The sequence below is a fragment of the Macaca fascicularis genome, chromosome 5 (assembly GCF_037993035.2).
Source record: "Macaca fascicularis isolate 582-1 chromosome 5, T2T-MFA8v1.1".
In the NCBI taxonomy this organism is placed as follows: Eukaryota; Metazoa; Chordata; class Mammalia; order Primates; family Cercopithecidae; genus Macaca; species Macaca fascicularis.
The window spans coordinates 151,749,468-151,762,006 of record NC_088379.1 but is presented as its reverse complement, the minus strand read 5'-3'; the positions used below and the strand labels follow the sequence as shown (position 1 = coordinate 151,762,006).

The following is a 12,539-nucleotide window of genomic DNA, read 5'->3' as shown; positions in this document are numbered from 1 at the left end:
AAACTATGAACGCACTCATAACCGTACCATACTACTATCCCGAGGACTTCAAATCCTACTTCCATTAACAGCCTTCTGATGGCTCACAGCAAGCCTTACTAATCTTGCCCTACCCCCCACTATTAATCTACTAGGCGAGCTCTTTGTAATCACAACCTCATTTTCCTGATCCCATATCACCATTGTGTTAACAGGACTTAACATACTGATCACAGCCCTCTACTCTCTCCACATATTCATTACAATACAACGAGGAACACTCACACACCACATAATCAATATAAAACCCCCCTTCACACGAGAAAACATATTAATATTCATACACCTCGCTCCAATTATCCTCCTATCTCTCAACCCCAACATCATCCTAGGGTTTACTTCCTGTAAATATAGTTTAACTAAAACATTAGATTGTGAGTCTAATTATAGAGGCTTACCACTTCTTATTTACCGAGAAAACTCGCAAGGACTGCTAATCCATGCCTCCGTACTTAAAGCTACGGTTTTCTCAACTTTTAAAGGATAACAGCTATCCGTTGACCTTAGGAGTCAAAAACATTGGTGCAACTCCAAATAAAAGTAATAATCATGCACACCCCTATCATAATAACAACCCTCATCTCCCTGACTCTTCCAATTTTTGCCACCCTCACCAACCCCTATAAAAAACGCCCATACCCAGATTACGTAAAAACAGCCGTAATATATGCTTTTATCACCAGCCTTCCCTCAACAACTTTATTCATCTTCTTAAACCAAGAAACGACCATTTGGAGTTGACATTGAATAATAACCCAAACATTAGACCTAACACTGAGCTTTAAACTAGATTACTTCTCTATAATATTTATTCCAATCGCACTATTTATTACCTGGTCTATTATAGAATTCTCACTATGATACATAAACTCAGACCCAAATATCAATCAATTCTTCAAATACCTTCTTATTTTCCTTACAGCCATACTAATTCTAGTCACTGCTAACAACCTTTTCCAATTCTTTATCGGCTGAGAAGGCGTGGGAATCATATCCTTCCTCCTAATTAGCTGATGACACGCTCGGACAGACGCCAACACAGCAGCCATCCAAGCAATCTTATATAATCGCATTGGCGACATTGGTCTTATCCTGGCCATAACATGATTTCTCCTACACTACAACTCATGAGACCTCCAACAAATACTAGCCCTAAACTCCAACTCAAACTCCCTTCCACTGGCAGGCCTCCTCCTAGCAGCAGCAGGAAAATCAGCTCAATTCGGTCTTCACCCCTGACTACCCTCTGCCATAGAAGGCCCAACTCCAGTCTCAGCCCTACTTCACTCCAGTACCATAGTCATCGCTGGAGTGTTTTTACTCATCTGCTTCCACCCTCTAATAGAAACCAACACAATAATTCAAAATCTTACATTATGCCTAGGAGCTACCACTACCCTATTTACAGCCATCTGCGCCCTTACACAAAACGACATTAAAAAGATCGTAGCTTTCTCCACCTCAAGCCAACTAGGTCTAATAATAGTCACCATTGGCATCAACCAACCATACCTAGCATTCCTACACATCTGCACCCATGCTTTCTTTAAAGCTATGCTCTTTATATGCTCCGGATCCATCATCCACAACCTAAACAACGAACAAGACATTCGAAAGATAGGGGGCCTATTCAAAACAATACCCCTCACCTCAACTTCCATAATCATTGGCAACCTAGCACTTACAGGAATGCCCTTCCTCACAGGCTTCTATTCCAAAGACCTCATCATCGAAGCCACAAACACGTCGTATACCAACGCCTGAGCCCTACTTATTACTCTCATCGCTACCTCCCTAACAAGCGCCTACAGTACTCGAACCATCCTCCTCACCCTAACAGGACAACCCCGTTTTCCAGCTCTAACAAATATTAACGAAAACAACCCTACCCTATTAAATCCAATTAAACGCCTCACAATAGGCAGCATGATTACAGGATTTCTTATCACCAACAACATCCCTCCCACCTCACTCCCCCAACCAATAATACCCCTCTACCTAAAACTCTCAGCCCTGTGCGCAACCGCCCTAGGCTTCCTAGCAGCCCTAGACCTCACCCTCATAACAAACAAACTGAAAATAAAAAACCCATCACAAGTATTCAAATTCTCCAGCATACTAGGATATTTTCCCACCACAATCCACCGCACAATCCCCTATCAAAACCTACTCATAAGCCAAAACTTAGCCCTCCTCCTATTAGATTCAACATGACTAGAAAAATCTATACCCAAAACAATCTCACAAGCACACATCACCGCTTCCATAACTGTAACCACCCAAAAAGGCATAATCAAACTCTATTCCCTTTCTTTCCTTATCCCCCTTATCCTAGCCTTATTCCTAATAATATAACCTATTACCCCGAACAATCTCAATTACAACGTACACACCAACAAATAATGTTCAACCAGCAACTACCACCAATCAACGCCCATAATCATACAAGGCACCCGCACCAATAGAATCACCCCGAATCAATCCTGACCCCTCCCCCTCAAAAACCACCCAATCACCAGTATCGCTAAAACCAACCACCACCTCTACCGCCTCATCCAAACCTAAAACCCACAAAACTAACATCACCTCCATTATCAACCCTACTAAAAGACCCCCCAAAACCTCAAACCCCGAGCCTCATGTCTCAGGATACTCTTCAATAGCCATTGCTGTAGTATAGCCAAAAACAACCATCATACCTCCCAGATAAACCAAAAACATTATCAAACCCATATAAACCCCCCCCACAATTTAAAACGATCACACAACCAACCACACCACTAACAATTAACGCTAAACCCCCATAAATAGGAGAAGGCTTAGAAGAGAACCCCACAAACCCCATAACTAATAAAACACTCAATGTAAACAAAATATACGCCATTGCTTCCACATGGACTTCAACCATAACCAATGGCATGAAAAACCATCGTTGTACTTCAACTATAAAAGCACCAATGACTCCAACACGCAAATCCAACCCAATCATAAAAACAATCAATCGCTCCCTCATTGATTTACCCACCCCACCCAACCTTTCCATGTGATGAAACTTCGGTTCACTTCTCACAGCCTGTCTAACCTTACAAATCATCACAGGCCTACTATTAGCAATACACTACTCACCGGACACCTCCTCCGCCTTCTCCTCAATTGCACATATCACCCGAGACGTGAACTACGGCTGGATTACTCGCTATCTCCACGCCAATGGTGCCTCTATGCTCTTCATCTGCCTTTTCCTCCACATCGGTCGAGGCCTCTACTATGGCTCATACCTCCTTCTAGAAACCTGAAACATCGGCATTATACTCCTTCTCATAACCATAACAACAGCTTTCATGGGCTACGTTCTCCCATGAGGCCAAATATCATTCTGGGGGGCAACGGTAATCACAAACCTACTATCAGCAATCCCGTACATCGGAACCAACCTTGTCCAATGAATCTGAGGAGGATACGCTATTGGTAACCCCACTCTCACACGATTCTTCACCTTGCACTTTATCCTACCCTTCATCATCATCGCCCTCACAACCGTACACCTACTATTCCTGCACGAAACAGGATCAAACAACCCTTGCGGAATTTCCTCCAACTCGGACAAAATCGCCTTCCACCCCTACTACACAATCAAAGACATCCTAGGTCTAACCCTCCTTCTCTTTACCCTGGCGACACTAACACTACTCTCACCCAACCTCCTAAACGACCCAGACAACTACACTCCAGCCGACCCACTAAATACTCCCCCACATATCAAACCAGAATGATACTTCCTATTTGCATACACAATCCTACGATCTGTCCCCAACAAACTGGGAGGCGTACTAGCACTATTCCTATCAATCTTCATCCTAGCAGCTATCCCCATACTTCACAAATCCAAACAACAAAGCATAATATTCCGCCCACTCAGCCAATTCCTATTCTGACTCCTAATCACAACCCTACTGACTCTTACCTGAATTGGAAGCCAACCGGTAACCCAACCCCTCATCATCATCGGCCAAGTAGCATCCATAATATACTTCATTACAATTCTAGTCCTAATACCACTGGCCTCCCTAATCGAAAACAACCTACTCAAATGAACTTGCCCTCGTAGTATAAACTAATACACTGGCCTTGTAAACCAGAAATGAACACTCTTCCTAGGGCAATCAAAAAGAAAGCATCTAGCTCCACCACCAACACCCAAAGCTGGCATTCTAACTTAAACTACTTTCTGCATTCTTATGTTGTATGAACTTCATAAGACATCCTAGTATTAACCTACTCACAATACTACTATGTAATTCGTGCATTACTGCTAGCCAACATGTATAATATATAGTACTATATATGCTTGACTGTACATAACACATATTATTACATATCAACTCAACACTCCCAAACAACATGCTTACAGGCAAGTACCCTAATACAAACATCAACAGTAGTACATAACACGATCCTTCCAAAGTCCAATCCATTCCCCCATGGATATCAACTAAACCAATCCATGCCAGTCGTCCATAGTACATTAAATCGTTCATCGGACATAGCACATATTCATTAAATAATCCTCCTCACTACGGATGCCCCCCCTCACTTAGGAGTCCCTTGTTCACCATCCTCCGTGAAATCAATATCCCGCACAAGAGTGCTACTCTCCTCGCTCCGGGCCCATAACTCGTGGGGGTAGCTATACTTGAGCTGTATCCGGCATCTGGTTCTTACCTCAGGGCCATAACAACCAACATCGCCCACACGTTCCCCTTAAATAAGACATCTCGATGGATCACGGGTCTATCACCCTATTAACCAGTCACGGGAGATCTCCATGCATTTGGTATCTTTTATCTCTGGTCTGCACGCAACCCCATCGCAGAATGCTGACTCCCACCACATCTCGTCCTGTATGCGCCTGTCTTTGATTCCTAGTACATGCAATTGTTGATCGCACCTACGTTCCAATATTCTAGCTCCACACGAACTTTAGCAGGGTGTTATTTAATTCATGCTTGTAGGACATACCAGTAATTATCTTAGCCAAATACCATTCCCACCACGCCGACAAACCACAACCGTACCTCATCAAACCCCCCCACCCCCATCTCCGACCTTCATCCAAAACCCACTCTTGCCAAACCCCAAAAACAAAAGTCTTAATATATCCGATCAGAGCTCGCGTTTTTATCTTTTAGGTGTACACAACTCCAACTGCCATTCTCTCAACTAACAAGCATTTACTTCACTAAACATCCCTTACACCAACCCACAATAGGCCCTCTCACACAACCCGAAAGAAGCTACCCCACAATTACACTAACACCCCTGTTTATGTAGCTTAAACCCACCCAAAGCAAGACACTGAAAATGCCTAGATGGGTTTGCACACCCCATAAACAAATAGGCTTGGTCCTGGCCTTTCTATTAGCTCTTAGCAGGATTAGACATGCAAGCATCCCCGCTACAGTGAAGACGCCCTATAAATCATCATGACCAAGAGGAGCAAGCATCAAGCACGCACACGCAGCTCAAAACGCTTTGCCTAGCCACACCCCCACGGGAGACAGCAGTGACAAATATTTAGCAATAAACGAAAGTTCAACTAAGCCATGCTATATTTAGGGTTGGTCAATTTCGTGCCAGCCACCGCGGTTACACGATTAACCCCAGCTAATAGAGATCGGCGTAGAGGGTGTTTAAGATCTAACATAATAAAGCTAAACTCCACCTAAACTGTAAAACCCTAGCTAATGTAAAATAAACTATGAAAGTGGCTTTAAAATTTCTGAACACACAATAGCCAAGACCCAAACTGGGATTAGACACCCTACTATGCTTGGCCCTAAACCTCGGTAGTTAGATAACAAAACTACTCGCCAGAATACTACGAGCAACAGCTTAAAACTCAAAGGACTTGACGGTGCTTTACATCCCCCTAGAGGAGCCTGTTCCGTAATCGATAAACCCCGATCCACCCCACCCTCTCTTGCTCAGCCTATATACCGCCATCTTCAGCAAACCCTAATGAAGGCCACAAAGTGAGCGCAAACGCCCCCGCCGCGAATACGTTAGGTCAAGGTGTAGCCCATGAGACGGTAAAAAATGGGCTACATTTTCTATTTCAGAAAACCACACGAAAACCCTTATGAAACTTAAGGGTCCAAGGAGGATTTAGCAGTAAATTAAGAATAGAGTGCTTAATTGAACCAGGCCATAAAGCGCGCACACACCGCCCGTCACTCCTCTCAAATATATTTAAGGAATGTCCTAACTAAACGCCCTAATATTTATATAGAGAGGATAAGTCGTAACATGGTAAGCGTACTGGAAGGTGCGCTTGGATAAATCAAGGTATAGCTTAATATAAAGCACCTGGCTTACACCCAGAGAATCTCAATACCACTTGATTACCTTGAGCCAATACTAGCCCTAAGCATAACCAACACTAATACCAAGCCAACGCACACTAAACCATTCACCTACACAAAGTATAGGCGATAGAAATTTTAATCTGGCGCTATAGACATAGTACCGTAAGGGAAAGATAAAAAACCACCCAAGCACAAAACAGCAAGGACTAACTCCTGTACCTTTCGCATAATGAATTAGCTAGAGACAATTTCACAAAGAGAACTACAAGCCAAATCCCCCGAAACCAGACGAGCTACCCAAAAACAGCTAAAAGAGCGCACCCATCTATGTGGCAAAATAGTGGGAAGATTTCTGGGTAGAGGTGACAAGCCTACCGAGCCTGGTGATAGCTGGTTATCCAAGACAGAATCTTAGTTCAACCTTAAGCTTACCTATAGAACTACCTAATCCCCCTGTAAGCTTAACTGCTAGTCTAAAGAGGGACAGCTCTTTAGACACTAGGAAAAAACCTTGCAGAGAGAGTAAAACCCTCAATCATCATAGTCGGCCTAAAAGCAGCCATCAATTAAGAAAGCGTTCAAGCTCAACACTAACCACCACAAAAATACCAAACACATAACTGAACTCCTCACACCACATTGGATTAATCTATCACCATATAGAAGCAACAATGCTAGTATAAGTAACATGAATATCTTCTCCACTGCATAAGCCTAAATCGGACCGAAAGCCTCACCGATATCTAACAGCCAGGCATAACAAGCATAAACAAGCCCATGCCACCTTCACTGTTAACCCAACACAGGCATGCCTCAAGGAAAGGTTAAAAAAAGTAAAAGGAACTCGGCAAACCCAAACCCCGCCTGTTTACCAAAAACATCACCTCTAGCATTACTAGTATTAGAGGCACTGCCTGCCCAGTGACACACGTTTAACGGCCGCGGTACCCTGACCGTGCAAAGGTAGCATAATCACTTGTTCTTTAAATAGGGACTCGCATGAAAGGCACCACGAGGGTTTAACTGTCTCTTACTTTTAACCAGTGAAATTGACCTGCCCGCGAAGAGGCGGGCATGAAGCAATAAGACGAGAAGACCCTATGGAGCTTTAATCTATTAATGCAACCAAAAAATCACACAAACCCACGGACCTTTAAACTACTGACACCTGCATTAAAAATTTTGGTTGGGGCGACCTCGGAGCACAACAAAACCTCCGAATAACATATGCTAAGACCACACAAGTCAAAGCGAACTAACACTCATAATTGATCCAATAACTTGATCAACGGAACAAGTTACCCTAGGGATAACAGCGCAATTCTATTCTAGAGTCCATATCGACAATAGAGCTTACGACCTCGATGTTGGATCAGGACATCCTAATGGTGCAGCAGCTATCAAGGGTTCGTTTGTTCAACGATTAAAGTCCTACGTGATCTGAGTTCAGACCGGAGCAATCCAGGTCGGTTTCTATCTATTGCACATTTCTCCCTGTACGAAAGGACAAGAGAAATAAGGCCCACTTCATAAAGCGCCTTCATTACATAAATGACCTAGTCTTAATTTAGCAAAATACCACACATTCCACCCGAAAACAGGGTTTGTTAAGATGGCAGAGCCCGGCAATTGCATAAAACTTAAAACTTTGTAACCAGAGGTTCAACTCCTCTTCTTAACACCATGACCACAATAAACCTCCTACTCATAATTATACCCACATTAGCTACCATAGCATTTCTCACACTCGTTGAACGAAAACTACTAGGCTACATGCAACTACGAAAAGGGCCCAATGTTGTAGGTCCATTTGGACTATTACAACCCTTCGCTGATGCTGTAAAACTTTTCACTAAAGAACCCCTAAAACCCTCAACATCTACCACCACCCTCTATATTATCGCACCCACTCTAGCCTTCTTCATTACCCTTCTCCTATGAACCCCCCTCCCTATACCCAACGCTCTAATCAACCTCAACCTAGGACTCCTATTCACCCTAGCCATACTCAGCCTAACCGTCTACTCCATCCTATGATCAGGATGAGCATCAAACTCAAGCTACGCCCTAATCGGAGCCCTACGAGCCGTCGCCCAAACAATTTCATACGAAGTCGCTCTCACTATTATCCTACTATCAGTCCTGCTAATAAGCGGCTCATTTAACCTCAGTATACTCCTTACAACACAAGAACACCTATGACTCCTCCTACCATCATGACCCCTAGCCATAATATGATTTACCTCCACACTAGCAGAAACAAATCGAACTCCTTTTGACCTTATAGAAGGCGAATCAGAACTAGTATCAGGCTTCAACATTGAATACGCCGATGTATTCATAGCTAGATAAATCCTTGGGAATTTTTTGAATATTCAAATAAAGAGAGACTCCTACCTGTATCCAAGGAGAAAACACAGATCACCTGCATTGGATTAAAAATTAGACAAGTATTCGGCTTTCTCCTTTGCAACAATAAATGCTAGAAGATAAAAAGAAGTAGAGTCTATAAAGTTTGAGGGGAGAGAAAAGAGAGTTTAAATGCTGTACAGTTGAGAATTGAGGGCTATAGAGCTAAGTTCTTGTTCCTGGGTGAAACAACAGGAAAACATTCTAAGATAGGCAAGGTTCAGAAACTACACTATGAATACATTTTCTGTATATCATATTCTGGAGCCCAACAAGAGATAAGTCAAAATTAAAAGTTCAAGAATAGAGAAATCCTGATGTAAAAAATTGACAGTAAACAATTAAATCAATTAAACATAAAGTTAAGTTTGAAAAAAAACACACATTAGTAATTTTGGAAGTAGAAGCTACATAGTATAAAATTAAGTATGATTTTAATTTTTCTCTTCATTTTTAATATTTACCATTTTACAGTAATGTTGATTACTTCTCTTATTTTAAAAATAAATTTTATGAGAAACTTTTATAAATAAGCTATAAAAAACAAGTAGAAAATATGGGCAAATATTTATGCAATTTTAGATGAGAAAGACCTTCAAAACAAAAACAATTTGAGTAAAGCACAAGGGAAAACGATATGGTTTATTGAGGGATAATTATATCCTCTCTGCTCCAAGTATAAAACAAATTCATAAGAAACAAAGGAGTCAGACAGATCATAATTGTTAAGGCTGATTAGAGAATAGTGCTTTAATCTGTTCTAATCAGAGTCTCTATTCTCCCCCAGAATTAATCTTAACCACCTAGCTACTGGCAGACTGGTCAAGTTCAGGCTCTCTTACAGGCTCAATGCCTGCTCCTGTGAGCTTCCTCATGGAGTTCAAGGATCACCCTCCTTGAGAACTGAGTCCAGAGAAGATGAAAGTAGAGAATTTCACCAGTCAGATATTTCCTGCCTCTTCCCTTGATGAGAAGCGAAGAATGAAGGAGAGAGGAAGTCCCCTCAAGGAAACATGAGGCTAGAGGAAGGGAATTTCCTCTATGAGAAACAAAAATTTAGAGATTTGACACATAACTGTAAAAATATTTATTAAAGACCTCATATAATTAAAGTTAACAAAAGTTGGGAAATATTTGAAACAAATATGATAATGGATTAATATTATTATTATATGAAGAACATTTACAAATTGGTGAGAAAAACAACTAACATACCAGTAGAAAAATAGGTAAATGAATTTAGAGACAATTTCAAGAAATTCAGCCAGGTGGAAAGCATGAGAAAAAAGCCACCATTGATAATTTTAAAAGCACTAATCTAAGCACTTTAGATATGCCACTTTTCAACTATAATTTTTAAACACATGTTTACTGTGTTCCTACTGTATGCAAGGGACTGGGCTAAGTACTGGGAATACTAGCTGAAAAAGATATTTATGGCCCCTTGATTAGGGGGCTTGCATTTCAGTGGAAGAGTCAAATTTGTTTTCTGATAATTATAACAATGTGAGTGACTATATGCATCAAATTCAAATGTGGAGGAATCAAAGTTGTCTATTTATTTGTTTAACATAGCATTGAATACTTGTGAAGTTTTGATAAGTATGCTTCTTACATTGCTGGTGATAGGATAAATTAGTCTGACATTTCTAACATACAATTTGGCATGTGTATCAAGAGTCTTAAAAATGTCCACATTCTTTATCCTTGCTATTCCACTTCTAAAAAGTAATCAGATATGAAGACAAAGATTTCTATAAAGACATATTTTTTCTTTGCATATGTATTATTTGTAAGTGTGAAAAAAGGACACATGGCTGGGCACATTGGCTCATGCCTGTAATCTCAGCACTTTGGGAGGCTTAGGTGGGAGGATTGCTTGAGGCCAGGAGTTCAAGACCAGCCTGGACAACATAGTGAGACTCTGTCTCTACAAAAATAAATTAGTCAGATATGGTGGCATGTGCCTGTAGTCCCAGATACAAGAGGGGACTGAAGTAGAAGGATCACTTGAGCCCAGGATGTTGAACCTACAATGAGCCATGATCGTCCCACTGCACTCCAGCCTAGATGACAGAGTAAGACCCTGATTCTAAATAATAATAATAATAATAATAACAACACCACCACCACAAAGGACACAATAGAAATGTCCTACAGCAGGTTAATAGTTAATTAATCATGGTAACTACACATAATGAACTCTTTTCCAGTTATTCAAAATGTTGTTTTCTAATAACCATAATGATAAAAGCTACAATTTATTGAGTGCTATGTGTCTGTCATTATAAAAATGCTAATTCTGGCCAATAAGCTATATTCAGTCACTTCCAGTTTGAAGCATGGAGGAGCAGATGTGAGTTGTCCATGCTATATCTATTTTGCCATGGCAACCATGGAAAACTTGTGTTGAGGTGGTGAAACCACAAGATGGAAACAACCTGGATCCCTGAATGACCATTTGGACGGGAGCTACCCTACAGAGCCACCCAACCCTCAGTGGACTTTATGTGAACAAGAAAGTTACTTTATGTGACCCCTGAGGTTTCAGTCTCTATTTACTACCACTCTAGTAAATCTGACTTTGACTAATACAGTCTCCAACACTTATATGCCCTTATTGTGAATGAGGGATTTCAGGAGTTCTGTTAATGGTGTTTGGCAATGTCTGAAAATTTCACACAATGGTCTAAAGTGTCCCTTTGGAATGTGATATCTTATGTATTTGTGCTTCAGTAAAAACTTCTGTTTTTACATTTTTGAAGACACACATATCCTTCAATTTACTGTTATAACAATCTTTCAAAAACTCCATTTCTATTTCTTTAATATAGAAAAAGTGGATGTATTTTACTTTTTCCTTTATATATTTCTGCATTATTTCATTATACTAGACATGCAACATATTTTTGATCCAAAAAATAAACATACAGCTTTTTAAAGCTAGCTGATGTAGAATGCCTCCATTGCAGGTCCACAATAGTGTTTTACTTACTGTGCAAAGTTGTAAACTGTTTCAGGATACCATGATTATTATTACTGAAGACTAAACCCAGAAGGAAATAGTAGACCGCTTAACTGACACAGTTTCCTAGTGTTTCCATCTGGACCAAAGACTCAATACCTGGTCATGGGTCTTGGGACCGGGATCTACTACTCAAAACATGAGCTCCCTGATTCAGTCCTGCACTCCTAATTTCCTTCACTCAAGTTTCTTGAAAGCTCCTGCCAGGCTAACTCAGTAACTCAGTGTGAAGAATAACCAGCCAATAAAACAGAGGTGTCCATGGAATACTATGCAGCCATAAAAAGGAACAAGATCATGTCCCTTGCAGGGGCATAGATGGAGTTGGAAGCCATTATCCTCAGCAAACTAATGCAGGAACAGAAAACCAAATACCACATGTTCTCACTTGTAAGTGAGAGCTGACTGATGAGAATACATGGACACATCAGCGGAAACAACACACAGTGTAGGGGATAGCATCAAGAAGAATAGTTAATGGATGCTGAGCTTAATACCTGGGCTATGGGATGATCTGTACAGTAAACCACCATGGCATGCTTTTACCTATGTAACAAACCTGCACATCCTGCACATGGTACCACTGAACTTAAAAGTTGGGGGGAAAAAAAAGAACAGAGGTATCAAAGGAGTAGGCACAATAGTTATGGTTGTCAGCATTGAACACAGCATACAGACTATATTAGTCTGTTCTCACATTG

The 12,539-nt window shown here is 41.0% G+C and overlaps 1 protein-coding gene and 1 pseudogene across 2 annotated transcripts in view; both read left to right on the top strand.

The window, feature by feature from the left end:
• TTC29 (tetratricopeptide repeat domain 29) overlaps window positions 1-12,539 on the top strand; it is a 279,537-nt gene that overhangs the window by 57,777 nt on the left and 209,221 nt on the right. The gene's annotated exons all lie outside the window — the stretch shown is intronic.
• Window positions 1,664-7,980, top strand: LOC135971014 (uncharacterized; annotated as a pseudogene).